Genomic DNA, 25,934 nt, shown 5'->3' with positions numbered 1-25,934 from the left:
TCAGTACTTTTAAAAAAGATAACCAAAAAATTTTTCTTTCTTCCTTATGTCCCTGGAAACTTTAATCTCTGCTTTGGGTGACATTATCATCTTCCTCTTTTTCCTTCTAATGGTGTTGGAACTTTTCAGGCTGAGTTATTATCAATTACCCAGTCTGCCTTGAGATAGCACTCATTGCTCCTCTGTGTTTAGGTCAAGGGAGTGTGGGGTATACTTCTTTTAAGATTAAAAAGGGGAAAAAATTCTGACAAAGCAGAGTAATTTTTCACTAAATTTTCCCAGGTAACCCAAGGACTCTGTTTATCTCCCCAGCACAGGTGGAAGAGAAGCTGATGAAAGTTTTCCCTCTCGAAAGTGATGTACATCTGGCATAAATGCTCCCCTCCCTTCTCCTTTGGCAGGTTGTTCAAAGGCTCCAAGAGAAAAATCCAGCAGGGAGAAAAGGACGTTTTCATCCTGAGATGGCTCCGTTTGGAAGCCCCAGACAGCAGCGGGATTTCCAGGAGGCAGGTGGTCACCTTCTTTTGAGGTCAGACAGCTGTCTCTTTATCATACAGACACTTTCCTGGCATGGAAGAACATCTGAAAAACATATTTTCCAAACATAAAAGTTGAGGCAGCTTTTTTTTCCTGTTAGTCTCCCCTTCCCTCACCTCTTCTCCCCAGGAGTCATTCCAAACAGAACCTGGTGTTAAAATTGTGGCAGATATGACTTTCTTAGTTTTTCTCATTCTGCTTTGCATCCTTTTGAACACCAACCCGTTCTCTTACTCAAAAAAAAAAAATTCTAACAGTTTTTAGAGTTTTACTTTTTAGAGATGAGGGAAAAAAACTAATGATGACAACAGTGAAATGGAATATTGGTCCCTGTACAAATGAATAAATCATCATTCCTACTTTGAAATTACAGGAGGGGGAAGGATATAAATCAAATAAACTTTGGGGACCTCGCTTTGATCCCTTACTCAGGCTCTGAATGATGCTACAGGAAGGCTTTTCATCTAGACATAGGTTGTATATACTGGTCACACTGGTAACATTGGAAGGCAAAGGCTCACCAATTGAGAAAAGCATCTGTCTCTGTAAGTCAGAGGCCCTCAGGGGTCACCCTGCTCTTTGGGATGACAATCAACTGACTTGGGCTCTTGGTTACACAGTGAGTGGAAAGTTTGGGGAATTTATTGCTGCTGAGGAAGTCATCTGCTACAATTACTCTCTGAGGCAAAAGTGTTACTTCACGTAATAGTTTTGAAGTTAGAAAACTAGATGATTGTTGACAAGAGATGAATCATATTTCTTCAGTGGAGTGTACAATTGCAAATTGAATTATTACCTCTAAATGAAGCACTGACCACTGGAGACCATCTCATCCTTTTAGGTAAGAAAAAATACTAATTATTTTATTGGGGGATTGGAGTAAAATTTTGATGGAAATAAATCTGTGCTAAGAATAAAATGGAGTGTTCAAGGTGAAACTGCAAGATCATTGACACTTTATGACAACCCATTGAATTGTCAGAAAGGATTATCAATGGTCATCTAGTCCACGAACACAAATTCTTTGTGCAAAGTGTCTAACAATAACTATACCTACTCAGCTTGAAGATGGCCAGTGATATAGAACCACTCTTATTAAAGTTCAAATCGGTAACATTGCCTTGAGTACATTTTTAAAATTTACTCAAACTACAAAGAAGGTACCTTATGCAAATAATCATTCACAGAAAATTCTGTAAGATTTGATAGTAATGTACAGTGAGATAAGAAATAGGCACCATGGAGAGTATGTAGTAAGTTTCAGATCTTTGATCTAGGCTCTTCCCCCCTTTGAGCCAATATTGATGAGAATAAGGTTCAAGCAATGTCCATCATTTACCCTCCCATCTTTTCCTTCATTGTAATAGATTTTTCACACCTCTTCATGTAAAATTTCCCTTTCTTTTGCACCCATTGTACTTCTTTTTCCCATCCCTTAATTATTTGTCCTTTCCTCAAATTCACTTTATACTTATACCATCTGTCAATGTATGTTCCTTCTAACTATACTATTAATGGTAAAATTTTTAAGAATTATATACATCATTTCCCCATGTAGGGATGTAAACATGTCAGCTTCACTGAATCACTTGTATTTTCTTTTCCCTTTTTTCTTTTTAGACTTCTCTTGAGTTGATATTTATTATTTGTATTGATATTTGTTCAATTCTGGTCTTCTTACGAAAGTTTCAAAATGTTCTATTTCATTGAATGAATATTTTTTCCCTTGAAGTTTTATAACTTAATTTTGCCAGGTAAGTGATTCTTAGTTGTACTTCTATTGCCTTCCATGACCTCTGATCCTTTAATGTTGTAGCTGCTAAATTCTGTATAATCCTGATTGTGGCTCCCCCATATCTGAATTATTTCTTTGTAGTCATTTGCAGCATTTTTTTCCTTGACTTAATAGTTCTGTAATTTGGCTTTAATATCCCTTGGAATTTTAATTTTGAGATCAGTGAATTCTTTCTTTGCCTATTCTCCCCTCTGGGTCCATCCTTTTCCCTTTAGTCAAATCCTGGGAGCACTTTCTTAACTGATATATCTTAGATGCCCTTTACCAATCTCCAGGGTGGCTCTCATAGGGTACTAATTTCCTGGACTCCAAGCTCAACTCTTTAATAGCTATATGACCTTAAGCAAGTTCTTCACTTATAGGCCTCAGTTGCTTAATTTGTAATAATGAGGTGTTTAAACTAGATGATCTCTTTCCATTTAGAGAACTAGATGATCTCTGAGTTCCCTCCATTTCTAAATCCATGACCTTGTTCCTCTAAGGGTGTCATGCTTTTCTCTAATAAATATATAAGAGGACCCGATCACTTCTCACCTCGTCTGAACTTACTCATGCAGAAGTTTCTCTAGTGTATATTCATAAATATGTGGTCCATGAAACATAGGAGGGTAGCAGCTTGAGGAAGTTGTGTCCCTTCTCCCAGTCCAGTTAGGGTTTCTGATGCTAATCTCTCACTGACAAAAACAAGCCTTTCTTAAATACCTTCTCCAGATCAGCTATTTTTCAAATATCTCATTTGCTCCCTACAATAACCTTGTAAGATGGGTGTTATTATCTCTGTTTTATAGTTGAGGAAAAGGAAGCAGGCCAAGGTTAAGGGACTTGTCCAGGGTCACACAACTAGTATCTGAGGCTAGATTTGAATCCAGATCTTCCTGACTGCAAGTATACACTGCACCACTTAGTTGCTTCTAGCAGCATGTTATGGTCATAAGTATCCTAACTCTGGAGTCAGATGACATGAGTTCAAATCCTGCCTCTGATGCCTACTATTTGTATGAACTATTTATAAGCCTCAGTTTATTCATCTATAAAATGGCAAAGTTGAACTAGAAAGTCACTGACCCTCCTTCCTTCTCTAGCTCTGAGACTCTATATATCGTTTAAGTTTCACTTCCTATTTAGCACACTTGCACTGAGGTGCTCTGATTAGCTACATTTTTTCAGGATCCCATATTTAATAATGTACTCCAAGTCCTTCTATTGCCACTGATGTGTTTCTTGGGTTTGGTTCTGCCCCATGGTGAATCGCAACTCAGACTCAGGAATGCAGGGGGTTTTGGGGGGGGGGTTTTTTAGTTTTTTTTTTGCAAGGCAAATGGCATTAAGTGACTTGCCCAAGGCCACACAGCTAGGTAATTATTAAGTGTTTGGGGTCACATTTGAACTCAGGTACTCCTGACTCCAGGGCCAGTGCTCTATCCACTGCACCACCTAGCCACCCCCCCCCTTAAATTCTATTTTACAACCCCACAAAAATCCCCACCCCAGGCAGAAAACTAACCTGTATTTCTGTAACTAGGCCTGCTATTGTTGGCAGGTGATAGTCTCCTCCTCTTCTTCATATATGATATTCCTGGTCCTTGGACTCCACATTATTCACAAAGGAGCTTTTGTTCCACATAAAATATAGTGCAGTAGAAACCAGGCCCATCAATTCATGAACATATATTTGTATCCATTTTACGGGATTCTAAAGAATCTTATTTTCATACGATAGGAAATGTCATTTAAAAATATTACTCAAGTGATTTATTATTAATTCTTTTTCTCTAGCCTTTGCAGGGATTTTCCTCCAGCTTTAAGTAGTCTGAGTTAGTTGAAAAAGCAAAGTACTCTGGGACTGAAGCCCTAAAAAAACACAGTTTCTTAATATGTAGTTCAAGCATACATATCAAATTATGTCCCACAAAATAGTTTCCCATGGTAAATCTCTGCACATCCCTGCCCCTTACCCTCTTAAAAATCTATATGCAGCCAGTCTCTTGTCTCTCACATATAGGATAGTGACATCAGACTCTAAGAATGACCCTTCAGGTCTCATCTTGATTAGAAAACAAAAAAAAAATTACATTATCTACAATGTATTATAATTTATCTTGTCAAACATTTCCCAGATACATTTTAATTTGGTTGGGCCACATTCCATAACCAGTTGGACACCTCCTCTTCAGAATTTTCCACAGGAGTACTCCCTGGAATCACCAAGATAATCTTACTAAATGTACAGGACCAATATGGTCAGACCTCCTCTAGTCCTTACTTGAAAACCTTCACCTGATCCTAAATGCCTAGATGATAAAAATACAAATTCCTGAAGGTGAAGGACTATGTAAGAATTTGATGTGGATTTTCAGACAGGTATCATCTGTTGATTTATTTTGCTTCCAAAGGGAGGTCTCCTATTCAGGGCATGCTGGAGTACTTTGTAGGTAGTGAAAAAGATACAAAGAAGATAGAAAAGGGCATACATAATGGCTGTAATAAGGGAAACAACCTGATCAGAATTCACTCAGAGGAAGCATACCTGGAACCTTCCAGGGCCACATGGGCCCTAGGGCCCAGGGCAAATCACATTGTGTGTCTTCCTCACTTTCAGTATTTATACAAGCAAAATTAAATTAAATTGAACATTGGGGACAATCCTGAAGGACTAAAGAAGTTTTGGAAGATAATATATAGCATCAGGCAAGCATAAGGAAGGCATGATGTGACACTCTTCACCCTCCCACCTCCAGCCCCCTACCAGGGAGACACTGATTGACTGATCATACATGAAACTTGAAACTATTAGGATTATTTAGAACCAATTAATAAAACTTCCTTCTTCTGTGCTTTTCCACTCTTACTCCCAAACCCCAACAATTGTTGTTTGTCTTTCAATCTCAAAGAGACCATGACATCAGTGAGGTGATGCCATGACATGCAAGTTAATTAGATTTAAGTGAGGGAGGGCTGTGCAAAGTCACCAGTCTCACTCTGTCTTCCAGGGTCATGTGGGTCCAGTGGCCAAATATGGATCAGGATGACTAGAGATGACCCTGGATGCAGTGACTCAACAATTTAATCACTGGAAGACAATGAAACCTACCTCATCTTTCCCTATCTCTTCAGAAAACAAAACAAAAAACAGCCTAAGATCATCTCTTCAATTCATCATGTACTGTCAGATACCAATGCCATGGTTTGTGAGTCCAGTAATTATCCCTACCTTCTCTTTCTAATAAACTCAGAAGCGTGAGCTTAACCGGATCCTGTGGCCTTGGCATAAGCCTTGGTTGTGCCATAACTCTCAACACTTTTCTGAACAGAATTAACTTGGTGACCTTTTAGTCTGGACTGGAGCTGGTATTCTCTAAAAATAAGAATATGAGTTATCTTCCCCATGGTGTTTCTTTTTTCTTGTCTTCTTTTCCTATAGTAAAATATGTCCATAGCAACTCTGGGTATTATTGATCACACAGGGAATAAAATAATAATAATAATAATAATAATAGCAACATGTGTTTGCAAAGTGAATTAAGGTTCAGAACATTTTCCTCATAACAATCTTTTTTTCAATAAGACAATGGGTTTAAGTGTCTTGCCCAGTGTCACACAGGTAGTAGGCATCTGACTCCAGTGGCCTAACCATTGTGCCACCTAGCTGCCCCCATACAATCTTATGATTACTATTACTTTAAGACACATCTCAAATACCATCATCTCCATGAAGTCTTTCCCAATGGCCATTGCCCTTCTCTCTAACTACTTTAAATTAGACTATTTTGTATATATTTGTATTTATTAATTTTATAATTATGCTGTATATATTTTCTATCTATTCCCCCTACCCCATTTGAATATCAGCTCCTTGGGAGAAGAGATTGTTTCATTTGCTGTACTTGTATACCTGGACCCTAGCAAAGACAAGCCTGGCATATAACAAGTACATTATTACTACCTTTTGATTAATTCCCTTTTTTGCAAATTAGAGAAACTTTACAGATGAGGCTGTAACTTGTTCATGGTTATCCAACTAAGAACTAACTAGATAACTTGTAAGATCCTTTTGTGACAGTTTTGTGGGAAGAAGTAAGACAAAAAAGTAGGATTGGCCAGACCAACTAAAGAACCAGGAATTGAAGCCAATTTCTTGAGCTGACCAGGACCTCAGATGCCACCTGATCCAATGTTGCTGTTGTTCAGTTATGTCAGTCATGTCTGATTCTTCATGACCTCATTTAGGATTTTCCTGACAAAGATACTTTTCTTTCTCCATCTTATTTTACAGATGAGTAAACTGAGGCAAAGAGGGTTAAGTGACTTTTTTTCTAAAGGAAAAGAAAACAAGAAAAAAACACAGTGGGGAAGACAACTCATACTCCATTTTCTTATTTTTAGAAAATACCATGGTATCATGGATCTTGAGCTGACCAGGACCTCAGATGACATCTGGTCCTGTGTTGTTGTTTAGTCATTTCAGTCATGTCTGACTCTTTGTGACCTCATTTGGGATTTTCTTGGCAAAAATACTTTTCCTTCTCCAGCTTATTTTACGGATGAGAAAACTGAGGCAAACATGATTAAGTGACTAGCCCAGGTTCACAAAGCTAGTGTGTCAGGATTTGAACTCAAGTCTTCCTGACCCTAGGCTTGGCACTCTGTCCACTGTACCACCTAGCTCCAATAATCTCATTTTAAAGATGAAGAAATTGAAACCTAAAACGATTAAACATCTTGTCCAGAATCCCCCAGGCAGAATTAAGATGCAAAATTTATAGCAGGTCTTTTGACTCCAGAGTCAATGTTTTTTCTATTTTACCACACATTAAGAATATATTTATTATGCGTCCTGGAAAAGGGTGTGTGTGTGTGTGTGTGTGTGTGTGTGTGTGTGTGTGTGTGTGTGTGTGTGTGTATTGGAGATGATTACTAAAGACTGCAGTCCAACAGTTTCCCTTGTATAAACAGATCCTCTTGTATCTTTGTGTGTCTATCTGTATCCTCATCAGTGAAGACAGACAGTACCCTCTACAAGTCCACATCACCCCACAGCAGTCAGTACCCACAGGACTGAAGTTTATGTGGAGCATCTTAGTGAGAGCAGGTTACTTAGAAGTCTTACTCATGGGGTTGTCTGTCAGCCAGGTAATAATTAAGGTCTAGACATTACTCCACATTTCGGTATGTGGTAAAATCCCAGGAGGGAAGAGGGTACCGAAAACTCACAAGCCAATGGTGCAAAAGCAAGGATTTCAGTCTTCACAGGAAACATGCTGTTAAGTGTTGGGGTCATGTTCTTCTCTGGGGTTGCTGACAGTGGGAAAGCTATTTTACTGGAACTCATTCATACATCTGAGAAAAAGGGTGGGGGGAGGCATTTCTGCCCCAAACTAAGAGTCTCAGAGGAAGTCCTTTCTGTACTGAGGATCTATGCCAGCAGGCACAGGATTGATTTCTATGACACTAAACCCTTCTTTCCCAAACTCTTCTTGATGGCTGGGAGGCCTCGGAAGCCACAAGCATGTTGGAAAAGGAATTCTCACCACAACCCCTGCAGAGGAGGCAGCTTTGATGCGAACCAAGAGCCATGTGGTTTAAATGTGTCCTAGGGAGACAGGGCTTCCCAGCATGAACTTGGGCTCCTTCCACAGTTCATATTTCCAGAACACAGGAAAGAGGATTACTATGAGGATGGGAGGTGATACTACAGTGATTTCATTTTGAGTATTCACCATGGAGACTGTATTCACCTGTGAAAAAGAAGTAAGCTTAGAACAGAACATGGCAATTGGGGATTGTAGGACCTGTATTCAAATCTCAGTACTATTATTTACCAATGGGGTGGTCTTTGGACAAGCTGTCTCCTTACCTTTGATCCTCAACTTTATTATCTATTAAATAAAGCAGTTGTGGGGCATGGATGCTTTTTTGTTAGAATGGTGAAGCCCATGATCCCATGCTCAGAATAATGCTCATAAATACAGAAAACATTTAGGATTATAGATTAGTAATCCTAAGAATTAGTATCAAGAAAACTAATTATATTGGAATATAGTTATCAAAATATTAGAGAAAAAAATTTACAGACCTCAAGTCAATACTCCCTGGATTCTTTTATTGTTGTTCTTTATGCTTGAAAAGGACCAAAATGGCATCATGATGACAAGGTCAATATACAGTGTGTTTGAATATGGTTGATCAGCCTAATATGAGCTCAGAAGGCTCTATAAAACAGGTCCGGTACAAAGAATCCAAATGAACATTTGAGATGGAGGTGTCTAAATTTGTGCATCTCACATTTCTTTTTAGTTACTTTGCTCATAAAACACAGTGCCTTCTTGATATTATGCCAGGGTCTCCCACACCTCACAAATGATACCAAAATTCTTCAGAGACAACTTCAGAGTGTCCTTGTATCACTTTTTTCTGACCTCTCTGTGAGTGCTTGCCTTCTATGAGTTTTCCATTAAATAGTCTTTTAGGCAAACATATGTTTGGCCTTAGAATAATGTGACCACACTATTGGAGTTGTTCTCTCTGCTACAGAGGTAATTCAGTTTAAGAAAAGATCTAAGTGTCCAGGTGATCTTCAGAATCTTTCTAAAACAATTCAAACAGAAGCAATTTCTAAGGTCCCCTAAATCAATGCTTGAAAACTCTCCTCCCCTGTTATATTTTTCATAGAGTAGTCTCTACACATTGGCAACATCAAATCAAAGATTTTCATCAGATGAAAACTAAGATAGTCCTCCATTTCAAAGTTACATCTACTATGTACATATGAGAACCTATTTCTCTGGGGTTCAGAGCACTATATACTTCTTCTCTGTAGTTTTATATTCTATTCATTACATTATTCCTAGTAGTTAATTGGATTTCCTAAATTTCCTAAAATTATACTGCAGATCTGAGGTAATACCAGAAAGACTGGAGTATGAACTTCCATATAGAATTATTTTGTCAACATCTTGTATAGAAAGAATCAGCAAGTCATAGGAAGGAACCTTCAAAGCCAGAAAGTCCTATATCTGGCATATAATGGTTGTGAGACCCTGGACAAGACATTTAACTAACTTCTTAGTGGTATCAAACATGCAGTCACAGACCAGACTCCAGAATGCTGTTGCAATCAAATTAAAATGTAATTGGAAATATTTAACAACATAAGACTAAACATAATGACCATTAATGAAGTTAATATACAGTCAGCAGGAATCTTTAGTTATAGATTATTGCCCTCCACCACATTGTATTTGAGTTTGACCCTTTCACCCACCCACCCACCCCTGCCCTAGGCTACTTCTGATTATAAATTACCAAGAAGGTACTCAGGTAGAGGGAGTTTAAAGGGAAAGATCTCTCTCCCTTTACTAATGAAATCACAGTCCCAATGATTATATATATATATATATATATACTTGTTTTGTATATATTCTTTTATATGCCTATGTGGTCAACACATGAGGGAATGTAAACCCCTTAAAAGCAGAGATTGCTTCATTTTTTTTAACTATTTGAGAAAAATAGGTTGTACAGTGAATAGAGTGCTAAGTGTAAAGTCTAGAAGATCCCAGTTCAAATCCAACCTCAGAATTTAATAGCTGTGGGTACCCCAACAAATCACTTAATCTGTTTGCCTCAGTTTCTTCATCTGAAAATGGGGATGATACACTTACCTTACAGGATTGTGGTTAGGATCAAATAAGAACTCTGCAAAGTGCTTAGGACAGGATCAATAGCTCCCATATAAATGGGAATTCCCTTTTTTCCTCCTATTGTTCCTGTGATTTCATTAATATAGGAAACTCCCTCTTTTAAGGCTGATCCACACTTAATTGCCTGAGACATTCAGTTAACTGACTTGCCACCTAAATGATTAGTCATACAGCCAGTATATGTCAAATTCCAAGTTTATGACAAAGCCAGCTCTCCATCCACTAAGTCATACTGTTTTTCCATCTCCACTTTAATAAATGATTGATTACTTGATCAGAAGAAACCATCTAGTTTGATCTTTTTTGACTGGATTGGATAATCTCTAAATTATGCCTATGTTTTTAGATGTCTCTCCTATTCCTTAACATCTCTGGTCAAAGTAATTTTATAACCTTATTAAATTTCTAATATTTTGGACTTTTTAATTCATGAAATAAAACAAGTATTTCCATAACATAGTATAATAAAAAAGGTGATAACATATTAAACTACAAATCTACAAAGCAAAATTTGCTATTCCTTTCAAACATAAAACAAAATTCTCATGTAAATTTCTTTTTTTTCCTTTGTGGGACCCTAAAAATAACTACCATTAGGCATATATATATATATATACATATATATATATATATATATGTATATATATATATGTAAAACTATTCTATTTATACATTTATCAATTCTTTCTCTGGATGTAGATAGTTCTTTTTTCATATGTCCTTTAATTTGGATATTTAGATAGACAAAATAACTTATTCCCACAAAGTCACTTTTAATATAACATTGCTGTTAGTGTATATAAAGACTGAGCAAAACCCCTACTTAGTCTATTTCTGAAGATGATTGGGGAAAAGGAAAACAAACCATGTGTTCTAAAATGTTTATAACAGCTCTCTTTGTGTGACAACAAACTAGAAATTTTGGGGATTCCTATCAATTGGATAACATTAGGCTGAACAAGTTGTGATAAATGATTATGACAAAATACTATTGTGCTATAAGAAAGGATGAGTTCAATGATGTTAGAAAAACATGGAAAGACTTGCACAAAATGAAAAAGAGTAAAATGAATAGACATTTATTTTTAAATAATCCTATCAGGTCGTTCTTCCTTGGGTCAAGACTATCTCTTACTTAGTGTCACTGTACCCTATTGTCTGTTGCTTAGTCTTCAGTAGAGCAGGAGTGGAGCTGACAGGGATGGGGGTGGAGTCAGGAAAGCCTAAATTCAAATCTGACCTTTGATACTTACTAGCTGTAAGACCCTGGGCAAAACATTTAGTCCTTTTTGCTTCAATTTCCTCATCTATAAAATGATCTGGAGAAGAAAATGGCACACCAGTATCTTTGCCAAGAAAATATCCTAAATAAGGGGCAGCTAGGTGGCTCACTGGATAGAGCACTGGACCTTGAGTCAGGAAGACCTGGGTTCAAATCTGACCTCAGATGCTTAATAATTATAATAATTACCCAATTGTGTGACCTTAGACAAATCACTTAACCCCATTGCCTTGCAAAAAAAAAAATTGAAGGGAAAAGATCCTAAATGGGATCATAAAGTCAGAATGAAACAACTGAATAAATCTATAATGAAAATAGTACCAAGTTAATGAAAGTTCACTTAAAGATGATGATAAGAGCATTTTTTTTTTGTAATGCAAACGGGGTTAAGTGGCTTGCCCAAGGCCACACAGCTAGGTAATTATTAAGTGTCTGGAACTGGATTTGAACCCAGGTACTCCTGACTCCGGGGCCAGTGCTTTATCCACTACACCACCTAGCCGCCCCTAAGAGCATTTTTAAAATAGCATTTTAAGACTGTATTCTTCATAATTTTTATGAATTATGCAATACAGTAGACTCATTCTTGTTTATTGTATAGTTGTGTAACTCTGTGACTTTTTTGGAGGGTTTCTTGGCAGAGATGCTGGAATGCTTTGTCCTTTTCTTCTTCAGCTCATTTTATAGATGAGGAAACTGAGACAAGGGGGGGTTAAATGATTTACCCATGGTCACACAGCTAGTCAGTGTCTAAGGGCAGATTTTTTTTATCAGGTCTCCCTTCCTCCAGACCCTCTGCTCTGTCTACTATATCACCTAGCTACCCTTAACTGAGAGAGATTATGGCTTGTCCTAAACAGGGAGCTAGATAGTCTTCTGACACATGCTCATGCTATCATTCATTTCCTTTTTTTTTTTTTATTTTTGCAAGGCAATGGGGTTAAGTGGCTTGCCCAAGGCCACACAGCTAGGTAATTATCATGTGTCTGAAGTTGGATTTGAACTCAGGTACTCCTGATTCCAGGGCCGGTGCTCTATCCACTGCGCCACCTAGCTGCCCCAACCATTCATTTCCTAAAAGCAGCTCATCATATACCCTATTTCACACTATCATCTCAATTCTTTTAAACTTTATTCACAGGTTCTATTTTCTATTTTCCATTCCCTTCATCACTGGAAGCTTTCCTGGTTTATTATATCATTTGGGAAATGTGGAGATCAAACTGGATAATAATACCCACTTCTTGAAGGTTCTTTATCTCAGTTACGCTAATGAATTCCTGGTTAGAGTATTATAATACCATCTCATTGCTGACTCATATTCTGATCTTTGCCTTACTTGTGCATTGCCCATCCCTCATCCTCTCATATCCAAGTAAGCCACTTTTCCTACTTATGAAGGTCATTTGAATTCCGTTCTTGACTTCCAAGGTGCTAAACACCCCACCCAGTTTGTTGTCATCACAAACTTAATGTGTATGCCCTCTCTTCCATTGACCAAATCATTAAGGAAAATTAAATAATGGCAGCCCTCAGAACAATTTCTAGGAGCCACCACTCAATACACATCCCCAATTAGCTCTGTCCTTCAATTTGGTTGTCTGATCACAATTGACTTTTTAAAAAAAATTGAGGACTGATGTAAAAAATAAAACCACAACTATCTCTGCTATTTTAGTATGACCTCTTATTAGTTTTCTCTTTTGATTTTTTATTTCACCTGATTTTTACCTGATTTTCTGATTCCTAATTCAAGAAAACACTTGCCTTTCTTTAATGTAATGAGAATAAAGGTATCTTTACTCTCATATACAATTCTTCTACACCACTTTGTCTTCAAGAATAATATTTAGAACCGTGCTTATTAATTACTACAACTAGATGCCTTTAGAGTCAGATTTTTGCTAATCTGAATTGTCTTTTAGCAATGAATCAAAAATCTTTCTATTATTTAAGCTCTTTTTCAATAACTATAAATAATTATAGAATCATGCTGAGTTTTTTTAAATTTTATTTATTTAAGGCAATAGGATAAAGAGTGACTTGCCCAAGGCCACACATCTAGGCAATTATTAAGTGTCTAAGACTGGATTTGGACTCAGGTCCTCCTGACTCCAAGACCAGTGCACTAGCCACTGTGTCACCTAGCCCCCATGTTGAGTTTTGAAGAGTAATAAAAGGAATCTAAGGAATAAGATCAGATGAGTAATTCTGCAAGCATCCCAAAGGGAAGGACCCTTTTTCTGTATTTTTGGTTCTATATGAAACCTTTCCCTGCCTTCTATGAGCACAAATTCTATGAGATTAAGTGAAAATAATCTTTTTTTCAGGCAACTCTTTCTGGGGGAGAGGGGTCTCTATTTTCTCTCTTTTGCAATTTGTCTTTTAACTATATAACATCCCAGTTCCCCTCCCATATGCCCTAGATACAAAACATTTTGATGATTAGCAGCCACTCAAATAGCACAGCTCATCCCTGCTGACATGTTTACTTTTACTAGGCTAATCAAAGGAAATAATTTAAAGTTAAAGATAATTAGTCATACAGAATATCAAAATTAATATGAAAAAGATGGAAGTCTTCAACTGGTGACCAAACAATACTAGAGGAAGGAACACATGAATGAGACATGTGTGACTAAAGAACAAACACACAAGGAACACATGTGGCCAAGGCAAATCATGTCTCCAACACTATGGAACTTCTCTGGTGATGTCATCCTGCTATGTGCTAATGTGAGGGGAAAATAGAAACCACAATCATTTTGAAGCATCTTGATGAACTAACAAGACAGCAAAGCCCCCTCAGAATATATGTGGCCTTATAATAGAAAACCCCCAACTGCTAAGGAGAAAAACCATAATATAATAAATCATGCAAAGCTACAGTAAAAGTGAATGATCTGTCAGCAGCATTTCTATATAATAATAATAATAACAAAACACAAAAAGCAATAATAGAAAGAGAAATCCCATTCCAAATAACTAAAATGCATAAAATACCTGAGGATTGTCAGACTGAAGCACAAAAAAAGATTATAAATATCATGACCAGAATCATGTAAAACCCTCGTAGTAAAGGGTGATGACTACTTCTTCCTTCAAGATAACAAGCAAAGCCTTCTCATAAGCATTCTCTTGGGGTAGCTAGGTGGTGCAGTGGATAGAGCATCGGCCCTGGAGTCAGGAGTACCTGTGTTCAAATTCAGCCTCAGACACTTAATAATTACCTAGCTGTGTGGCCTTGGGCAATACACTTAACCCTATTGCCTTGCAAAAAACCCCAAAACAAACCTAAAAAAAAAAGCATTCTCTTCACCCTTTTTATAAGAAAATTTAAATTAATTCCATCAAAGAGGTCTCTCTATCCTTCTCTGTCTTCTCCAGCTTTTCTCCAGTCATGACAGGGAAGTCTATTTAGATTCTCTAAACCTAACTTTCCTAACAGTCTCCTGAAACTACTCTTTCCACATCATTCCCTTTGACCCCTAAAGTTTCAGCCTTAGAGAGGGGAGGCTTTTGAAACCTAGTGTTAAATAGACCAAAGCTTTAAGGTTGGTTTGATTAATACTCAGTGTAATGGCAATTCTATGGCTCTATTCAGAATATGACCCTAATTCAGAAAGATAGGGAATAGTATTCCCATTTGTGAGGCCTAGGCCTAAGCTAGATGCCTTCATTCTTCACTTAAAGTACTTATATTGCTAAGGATGCTATAACAGTTTTTGAAGCCTCATTCTCTTATTGAGGCCATGTCTTGTTCCTGGGGTAAGGGTGGGGTCATAACCATACCATCCCCTTGAATTTCAAAGGGTTAGGAAGATGTTGGATCTCCCATTTTCCCAGGATCAACTAATGCCAATAACTGTATTAGAAGGCAAGAACATATGGACACAAGATGCTTAAAGGGGACTTTTTTGAATCTGGGAAACAACCAAGATCTATGAGTTACCCTTTGCCAGAAATATTGTTTAAGCTTGGGCCCATTTTCCCCTGAATTCTATATATATACTTGTGGGAGAGTATCTCAATGACTTTGTGATAGAGGGTGATTTATACCAAAAATTCTTACTGTACAACTCTAGTAAATACCTTTCTCTAAAAGCTAAGTAAGACTGGCAGACTCAAAGATACTCAACAGACAGTCTTGGAGAGAAGCATACTGGTGGAAACGAGTCAACAGCATTAGAAAAATCATCCTTGATTCCTCAGAGGTACCCCTAGAACACCAAAGGGGACTATGGACCTGATCTCTTTTAGTGGGAGTTGGGACAGTGATTCTCGAAGCTTACATGGACTACACACTGGAATGTAGACCCCTTCTTCCATTGCCCTAGAATTCATGACTCGACTCAGTTGTCATCTCAGCTGGGAAATTTTCACAGATCCAGATGGGTAGTAGGTCTCTCTCCTCTTGAATTTCACTTGCACTAGGCTTTGTTATATTCGTATTGCATTTCCAAATCTACTCTTTAAGGGGAAAGACAGTCTCATATTTATCTTTTTAGTCCTTGCTTAATAAGATTCACTGAATTAAACAGAAATATACACATAATCTTATTTCTATGTATCTTCTTACATCACTAAGTTACTAGCCAGCTTGGGATCTGCAAATGGTAGATTTATTCCTTGTGATTCACACATTACCCAGAAGCTTCTGGCTACTTGAAGTTATTAATCAAAATTCTAAAACTCTGAGTAACAACTTTTCAAACTAACATTTTTGTTAACATTTCCAATAAGTTCACAATCACTTCCCAAGGAAAAGGAAATAAGAATTCTGTCATTGCCTTTCTCATTAAGCTATTATGGAACTTTAGGGAAAGTTTTTTTGTTTACAACCAGATCTACTTCCTCATGGGCTTGTTGCTGGGATCCAATGAAGTGTTATCTGTGAAAATTATTTGAAAAGCTAAGAGTGATACATAGGTTCAAGGTATTAGGTGGTTAGGTGGATTAATGGACAATGCCCAGGGCTTGCAGTCAAAAAGATCCAGATTCAAATCTGACCTCAAGGATAACTAGCTGAGTGACTCTGGGCAAGTCACTTAACTTTTATCAGTCTCAGCTTCCTCAACTGTAAAATAGAGTTAAAGAACAGCACCTACCTCTCAAGACAGTTGTGAAGATCAAGTAAGATAATATTTGCTAAGAGCTTCACATATTGTCTGGCACATAAAGGATACTCTATCAATGCTAATTTATTGTTGTTATTATTGTTACTATGATTGCTTATGTGATTGTCAGTCTGTCAATAAACATTTGTTAAGCACCTCCTATGGGGCAGGAACTGTAATAATCTATATTACATATATATGTATATGAATATTACATGATTCATCAATGGGGAGAATTCTATATGGGAACTCCCTTGACCAATAGATAATTAATTGCAACCCATCTCTGAAGTTAAAGAAAAGTCCTTGGGAAGTTGCCTGAAGCACAAAGAGGTTTGTAACTTTTCTGGAATCTCATAGTTAGGAATTTGAACTTATTTCAAGCCTACCACTGTTTCTTTAATGGCGTGGCACACTGGAAAGAGTGCTGTGCTGGGAGTCAGGAAGATTGACCTTCCTGATTTCCAAACCAGCCTCAGACACTTATCAACTATGTGATTCTGTTCAAGTCACTTAACCCTATTTGTCTCAGTTTCCTCATATAGAAACTGAGCTGGAGAAGAAAATGGTAAATCACTCCAGTATCTTTGCCAAGAAAACCTCAGATAGGGAGGGTCACAAAGAGGCAGACACAACTGAAACTATATGACTGTCTTTGTCTGTTTATCCCCCTCTCTCTCTATATATATATATATATTCAGATACATATAAAATATATTTACATATCCTGCATGTATTCACACATATAATATTTTACACTTATATGTCTGTGGCAGCTAGGTAGTTCAGTGGAAAGAATTCTAGAGTTAGGAAGATGAGTTCCAGTCAGGCCTCTGACACTTACTAGCTATGTGACCCTGGACAAATCACCTAACTTTTCTTGCCTTCAGTTTCCTCATTTATAAAATTAAGGGATTGGACCAGATGGTGTCTAAGAACCCTGTCAGATCTAAAAGAGATTAGCCTATAATTTTATGTTTTAATAGTTATGGTAATGCTGAAAGTTAGCTATTCCAGTAACATGCCCAGGTTCCTTACAGGAAAACTAAGTTAAATTAAATGAATCAGCAAAGTAATGGCCACATTATTTTAATGGGAACAGGATCATGGTTTTTGGACAGCTAGGTAATGGCCCAGTAGATAGAGTGCCAGATCTGGTGTCGGGAAGTCTCATCTCCCTAAATACTCAGATACTAGCTAAATGACCATGGGCAAGTCACTTAACCTTGTTTGCCTCAGTTTCCTCAGATGGAGTGAGCTAGAGAAGGAAATCACAAAACCAATCCAGTACCTTTGCCAAGAAAATCTCAGATAGTGTTGCAAAGAGTCAGACATGACTGAAATGGTTCAACAACAATTATGGATCTTATTCTCACCTAAATACTGAACTTTCCATTCTCATTCTAAAGTAATTATTTTTTTAACCTTTAAAGAAGTAAATTGACATATCTGAGCAGGCTGAAAATACATCCCAAAAATGCTATAATTATATTGCCTTGACAGAGGATTATTTGACAAGCACAGCATGCAAGGAGGTGACCACGGAGCTCTAGTGAAAAGAAAGACAATTTGGTTTATACGAAGATGAAAATTAAACCACTGTAGTGTAGCAGAATATGTTAAACCACTTTTAAATCTTAGCCATGGTGATTTATTGTAAAGAAGGAAGTGACTTATTGTTAAGGAGGAAGTGAAGAAGGAGAGCAGTGAAGAGTTAATGACGATGAAAGATGGAAGAATCTGTAATGAAATCAGCCAATTCCGTCCTTCAGTTTTTGCACCTGTGTTTTATTGCTTGCTGAAAGGAGAACACACAAGAAGAACAAACTGTTGTCTGCATTTCTTTCTTAGTTTATTTAGATATAGGAAGGGAGGGAAAGAGGAGGCAGGTGGTAAGGAGAAGAAAAGATTTGAAGTTATTAAATATAAAAGTGACTTATTTTTTAATTAAGTCATATAAAAATTATACTCATATTTTTGTTGTGCCACACAGCATATTCCTCAGTCTAATCAGGTAAGTGATGCAAGTATTATTGGCCCCATTTAACAGATGGAATTAAGTCTTAGTCTGCCAAGCTGGAAAGCCTTCTCTGTGTTTGTTTCATCTTGCATAAAATAAGCAGTTGGATTTAGATGATCTTAAATATACTTTCCAGCTGCAAAATCCCATGACTTGCCCACCTAACTAGAGAGCATCAGAGATAGGTTTCAAACCCTGCTCAAGTCTGATCTTTATTCTACCGCTTTATTCCACCAGCCTCTCCAACTCTTTGGCTGAGTATCTACACAGCTTTATTTTTTCTATCTACTGCTTAGAAAGGAAATTGCCTTCCAAGGAAAAAAAGAAAGCTGAGCTCTAAAAGAAGAGGAACAGAATAGATTGAAAGGAGAGTGGGGGAAGAAGGCAAAAGAGAAAAAAAAGGAAAGGGAGAGACAATGGGATTGACTTAACAAAGCAACAGAGCAGGAAGCATAAAATGATGAGATAAACTCCAATTTATCCTCTGTGTGTGTGTGTGTGTGTGTGTGTGTGTGTGTGTGTGTGTGTGTCTGTGTGTGCACACGTGCAGTTTGTTCATAGGTGGTTACACATTCTCTCCCCCTAAATGGTCTATGAACTCCTTTATATCAAGGACTAATTTTTTGCTTTATCTTTGTATCCTCAGTACTTAATAATTGCTTGTTGACTTAAAGGATAATGGAACAAAGAGAAGAAGGAAAAACCTAGAAGCTGGAAGCTTGGGAGTCCAGAATAAAAGGTGTCCTCTAGCCATTTCCTATAAATTCTCACCTTTGTGCATAGGTGAAATTTCTGCCTTGGGTCTTCACTGTCCTTATCAGCACCTGTATCACTATTTCATTAAGCTCCGGCTACCATGCTTCTTTTCACTCCCTATTTGCTAGCTATTTCCTCTTCACTAGCTACCTAGTATCTTGGAGAAACTTCTGTCTGAGGAATAAGGAAGCCTACTAACTAGGCAGTGCAATGGATAGAGCACCAGCCCTGAAGGCAGGGCTTTTGCCTCAACTCTTATCTGAGGCATGGTCATTGCCTCAGTAACACTGAGACCTGGGAAAGACCTAAGTTCAAAAAGGCCAAGGTCTCCCACTGCATCTGGGGCCATTGCCAGTCATCCTGACCTATGTCTTGCCATTGGACTCAGATGACCCTGGAGGAGAGAGTAAGGCTGATGACTTTGCCCAGCTCTGTCTCACTTGAATTCAATTCATTTGCAAGTCAAGACATGAGCCTCTCGATTTTAACAGTCCTATATATAATACATACACTTAACTTCAGGCCCAGGTTTCTATTCACTATATCTCACCTAGTTCTGCAGCCTTGGGATTCAGCTGGCCTGGTCAGGATGCTTCAAAAGTTTTCTCTTCTTTAGTTATCTCCTCTCCAATTATTTTTTATAATTGCCTATCCCTATAGTCTTTCATTCTCCTTCTATCCTCTACTCCCTCTCTCCCTCCCTGCTTCTCCACACCAGTTATGAAACCAAGAATGATCAAATCAATTCTACTTTTGTACATAGATAGGGTGATTTAATACCCCTCGTTCATAACCCATCCCAATCCTCATTGTGTGATGTCTTGACTCCTGTGTAAAGTGGATTTAAGTGAGACAGAGTTGCATAAAGTTGTCAATCTCTTCCAAAGTCATCAAAGTTAAATAGCAAGTCAAAAATCATGAAGCCTGGTGATAGCTCTAGACGCAGGAGATGATCTTGGGAGTCTTGGATGCTTGACCAAGCTGTAAGAACTCCACAGCACCTGTGTCACCTGCCTTTCTGGTTTTTGGAATAGACTGTTCTCATTCATCCATCCCTCCAGGGAAAGTCCTTTACCCTCATGCTTTGAGTAGATACCACCCCCCCAACTCATTGACTGGTTTGAGGTCTTTTGGTTTCAACAACCTGGTTTAGTTCTTCTACCAAGACTGTTTTATCTGGGTTTAGCCAGGATGCATGCTACAGGTTCTTGGAGCCACAGGTGAGAGTTGGATTATAGGTGGATGCCAAAGGTGAATGAGCAGTCCTGAAAAAGGTTCTTCAAGTCCTCACACCAGAGGTACTAGTTCTCCCTGAACCTCTGATATACTCCTGTGTTATCTAATCTTATTGAAATGGAAGTTCCCTGAAAGCAGAACTATCTGTGATCTTTTTTTATACTTCCATCATTCAGTAGTAGATGTTTGACCTATACCAAGTGATTAATAATTTATTTTTTATTCATTCACAAATCATTCCAGAGATACCTGGGTTTGGAATTAACTGCTAGCACTTATTAGTGGGTACTTTGCTTCACCTAAGAACCTCAATTTCCTCCTTTGTGAAATGGAGACAATAATATTTGGGGGTGATAAGAACAAATGAGAAAATGTATTTAAAGTTCAATATAAATGTCAACTATTTATTTAAAGGGATAAGAGCAAGTTCTCATGTTTTCATGTAAAACAAAATTCAAAGTTGTATTTGTCCCCTGGAATAGATAGTTTTTGAGAATCTGCAGTCATGTTTTTGTTCTTCTACTCCTTTGTTTTGCAAGATTAAATTTTGACACTTAATTAAGCTTATATTTTAACAGCCTCCCCTCTGTCTTGCTTGAGATGCAGAAAGGTTGGGCTCTAAGAAATAATTACATCAGTAAATCTGTGTTATAAGACTATCAAGAGTCTATAGCTTTTAAAGAGAGGAACAAAGCAATCTGGAGGATTATCTCCAGAATTCCAGACCCCTGATAAATGTGTTTTCTCATTTGAGCATTTGTTCCCTCCAACCATATGGCTTGTAATCAAAACCTAGGAACTCTTGTCCAAAGTCTATGACTGCTTCCCATATATTCCAGGGAGATGATAACCCATCTCAAGAATGCCAACTCAACAAGCACTGATTAAGTACCAACTATGTAGCATTCATTTCCCACCTACTGCACCGCTTGCTTTCAACTGTACCATCAACATCATCATCCCTCCCCCCCATCCCCACCAGCACCACCAAGCCCATCAATCAGAAAGTTATCATCATGTAGATTGCTTCAGCTTTGGGACTTACAACTAGTTAGAGGACAAAGCAAAATTTAAACCTCTTTAAAGAGGGCTCAGGAACCAAGTCATCATTTCTCTTTCTGACCAGATAAACTGCTTGGTTTTTGACTCCACCATGATCATGGCCATAAGCCCCTTTCAGCTTGCTTTTGTATGTTTTCTCCCTCCATTAGATTTCTCCAAAAGCATCTTGAAGGCAGGGACTGTCTTGGTTTTTCTAACCCTTCCTTCTTTCCCTGCAAGGGCTTATTTGAGAAACCAAAAGTAGTACTGGAAAAATAGCAACATTTTCATTCTATGTCATAAAAAAGTTCAATACAGAGCTCAAATCATCTATAAGACTGCAATTTTATATTCTTAAAGGCAAGCAGGTGGTGCAGTGGATAGAGCACTGGGCCTGGTGTCAGGAAGATCTGATTTCAAATCTTTCCTCAGAAACTTACTAGTCAAGTGTATGACACTGGACAAGTTGCTTAACCTCTCCAGACTTCAGTTTGCCTTATCTGTAAAATGAAAATAATAAAAGTTCCTACCTCCTGTTATAAAGAATGAACCAACATTTGTAAAGCACTTTGCAAATCTAAAAGTGCTATATAAATGTAATTATCATCATCACTTTAATATTAGTATTAGTGATAGCTCACATTTATATAGCACTTTCAGGTCTGCAAAGCACTTTTATACATGTCATCTTATTCAATACTCACAATTATCCTTTGTGTAGATACTACAGATATTATTGCCCCTCTTTCACTTATGAGGAAACCAAAGCTTAGCAAAATGAAGTAGTATGAACAAGGATGGTCATATCATCATGTCATATACATAGAGACAATATTTAAACCCAGCTCTCCCCACCATCTCCATGTCCAGAAAATTTTCCCTAGGCCTTGCTATCTTGGGACCTTGGATTTTACTATCATAGTTCATTAACATTGTTCTCATTTAAGCATTATACTTTGGACAAAGTACTCCTTTAAAAAAAAAGATTCCCTTCATTCTGAGATGTGAAGTAAACAGCTCCTGAAGCTTTCCTCTCTAGAAGTTTGTAAATTAATTGGAACAACATAAACCAATTAATTATATTTTTTATAGTTTATGATAAATGCATTTAATGCCAGCTAAGTTTTCAAAACACAGATTATCAAAAAAAATCTTGGACAGAAGAGTAAAGTTGATGCCAATTTGTTGGAGACTCTTTTGTACATTTCAAACACTTATCATTAATATTCCTTTCCATACAGATTGTTAAGCAGTAAGGATATTGTGTCCTACTAGGGAGAATGTAAAACTTAAACAAAAATTTTAGTATAAAATAATTTAGTCTTGGGATATATTTGTGTCTCAAAAAAGACCTAATTAGGACATTTGGTACATGATTAGGGTATATAGCTTTAATGATTAAGAAGTACCTAAGACTGGTACAAAGGGTTTATTTACAAGAAGAATTTATTTTCTGTTTTTTCCTTAATTACTAAGGAAAAATATTTTGTTAAAATATATTTCTGTTGTATAAAGCATCTTTTATAACCTATCCTCTTTTAGGAGTCTGTCTTTAAAAAAAAGTTCAAGTTCATTCATTTGGAAGCTTATATTAAAATTAAACTTTCTTTTACAAGTTCAAAAGAAAGCTTATTTCTTTTTTTTTTAAGGTTTTTGCAAGGCAATGGAGTTAAGTGAGTTGCCCAAAGTCACACAGCTAGGTGATTGAACTCAGGACTCCAGGGCAGGTGCTCTATTCACTGTGCCACCTAGCTGCACCTAAGAAGGCATATTTCTTTTTTTCCCTTAGGTTTTTGCAAGGCAAACGGGGTTAAGTGACTTGCCCAAGGCCACACAGAGAGGTAATTATTAAGTGTCTGAGGCCAAATTTGAACACAGGTACTCCTGACTCCAGGGCCGGTGCTCTATCCATGGTGCCACCCAGGCACCCCAAGAGGCATATTTCTTAATCTTATAACATACAGAATGTAGAACTATGAAAAGTGGGAAGATATTGTTTAGAAGTACATAGGTCACTGTTTAAGAAAAACAAAAGAGGTTTTATTTGTTACATATAATTTCATTTGTATTAACATGTTATAAGTTTTAAAAATTATCATAAATGACTTTATTTTTTAACCAAAGTTAGTCTTTTACATTTTGGTAGCAAATTTATTAAATGAGAATACAGAGAGACTCTTAGTAATTTCATATATATATATATATATGTATATATATATGTATATGTATATAGCTTATTGGTGTGTGTGACATATAAAAACACACACATAAATCTACATGTTTTTTAAAAAAGCACTGTCATCTAGGAAGTCACAACACCAGTTAATATTGAGTCAAATTAAAATTACTCAAATTCAAGGGGCAGTTAGGTGGCACAGTGAATAGAGCACTGGCCCTGGAGTCAGGAGTACCTGAGTTCAAATCCGGCCTCAGACACTTAATAATTACCTAGCTGTGTGGCCTTGGGCAAGCCACTTAACCCTGTTTGCCTTGCAAAAACCTTAAAAAAAAATTCTGTCATGAAGAAATGATGTAGGCTTCCATCTTTCTGCACACTTTCCCCATCTGTCAAGGGATATTTCTAAAGCATTAATTTTTAGTGTAAACTTTGAGACAACTTTCATGGATGTAAAGTTAACCATGAATAACCACTGTCTGAAATTAAGATGACACAGAGAGCCCAGATGCCCAGATAGACTATTTGCAACTCATTTGCAAGTCAAGACATCAGCCTCCTGATGTCATTGGTCCTTTTTGAGAAGGAAAGATAGGAGGAATATGTGAATTTGGGTTCCACAAGAATGTGAAGGGAGATTGTTAGTTTACATTACAAAGACTGGGGTCTGCCTATATTGGTGCCTATGGGCAGGTATGTGAGTGTAAAACAAAAGATTTAGCCTCAAACTAATCAAAACATGAGATTAGATCTGGTCTTTGTCCTTCTCCTTTGTACATGGTCTAGGAGATTACTGTTCCCTCCCCTGGTTATCATGAGCAGGGTGGGGAAAATGGGGGTGAATTATCAAGGGAGAGGAACTAACCTTTCAAAGTGTGTATAAGACCTAGCATTTCTGGTAAGGAGGGGTCTTTCCTCTCTCCCTCAAGGTCTGCTACTTTATACTCTTGTGGGGTTTGATAGAATAATGGATATCCTTCATTATTCTTTCAGTGAGGATGACAGTTTATGATTTCTTCCTTTCAGAATTTACATATTTATTTGCTTACAATTGTTACAATATCTCTAAACATCTCCTCCAGCTGTGTCTGAGATTCTTATTTCTTCTTTTATTCAAGTCTGCTTACAGATTTCAATATGGTTAATTTTTGCCAAAAGTACTGATAAGATCTTTTTCAGCAACTTAGTGTTATATAAGCACAAAATGGGTCTGCCAGACTTCATCAAAGTCTTTTTTATGCCACTAATCCAACCCATCACCTTGTTCTTGTAACAAGAGATCACAAAGCACTTCCCCATGAGCCTCATGTGCAGTATGGCCACACGTTCATCAGACAGATCTGGTAGTTGGGCTGTGAAAATGACATCAGGGAAGTCCTCGTGCCCAGTCACCATATGTGCCCCTCCACCTGGGTGACTTAGACTTCCCCTGGGAGGGCTCAAAGCCTCCAGGGCTCCTGCCACAATCTCTACTAGGCAGCCTTAATGATATACTTAAATAATATTGACTTATGTAATAAACTTTAATACTTCTTTTATAGCTAAAAAAACTTAATATGGAACAAGTTCTTTTCTGCAATTCATTCCAATTTAGAATTGAGTTCACAAGATTTTTACATATATTTCTTAATTCATCATGAAAATACATATCACATTGGATACTAAGCATATCTTTGATAAATAGTTCATTTTTTAATAAGTCTAACTTTAATAATAACAAAGATAATCATTGAGCTTTAGATCATATGAATTTATAGACCACTGAAGCATGTTTATCACTTTCTCTTAAATTTCCTATTCTTTCAAGATGTATGGCATGGTGTGAGAATCATATGATATATTCTATATAAAGTAGAAATATAACATTCAATCTCCATTTAGGAATTTATATTAGCTAAAAGTTTTCTACTTCTCATTCTATCAATTTATTTTTCAGAGTTCATTATTCTTTTGGTAGAACCAAGACTTTAGAGCCCAATGGAAATCCCCAAATGTTTCTCAGCAATCTGATGAAGATGCTCAGAACATATAGGTTTATCAGGATTTCTGATAACAGTTTTGGTATAGCCTTGAATGAAAAAGTAAGTTTTATCCTTAAAAATAGCCACTTACCAATCTTTAGTACTCCAGACTTTGCATGTGTTTGCCTATGACAAGCTTTTCCTTCATAGAATTAGTCATCTACTATATTTTTACTGGTCTTTTCACTGTTCTTCCAACTTCAAGAACTCTATACAATACTACAAAAGAATAAATAACAACCTGCTCATGATC

Source organism: Macrotis lagotis, chromosome 4 (genome assembly GCF_037893015.1).
Source record: "Macrotis lagotis isolate mMagLag1 chromosome 4, bilby.v1.9.chrom.fasta, whole genome shotgun sequence".
Lineage (NCBI taxonomy): Eukaryota > Metazoa > Chordata > Mammalia > Peramelemorphia > Peramelidae > Macrotis > Macrotis lagotis.
The sequence above is the reverse complement of the archived record's forward strand: the minus strand, read 5'-3'. Positions refer to the sequence as shown.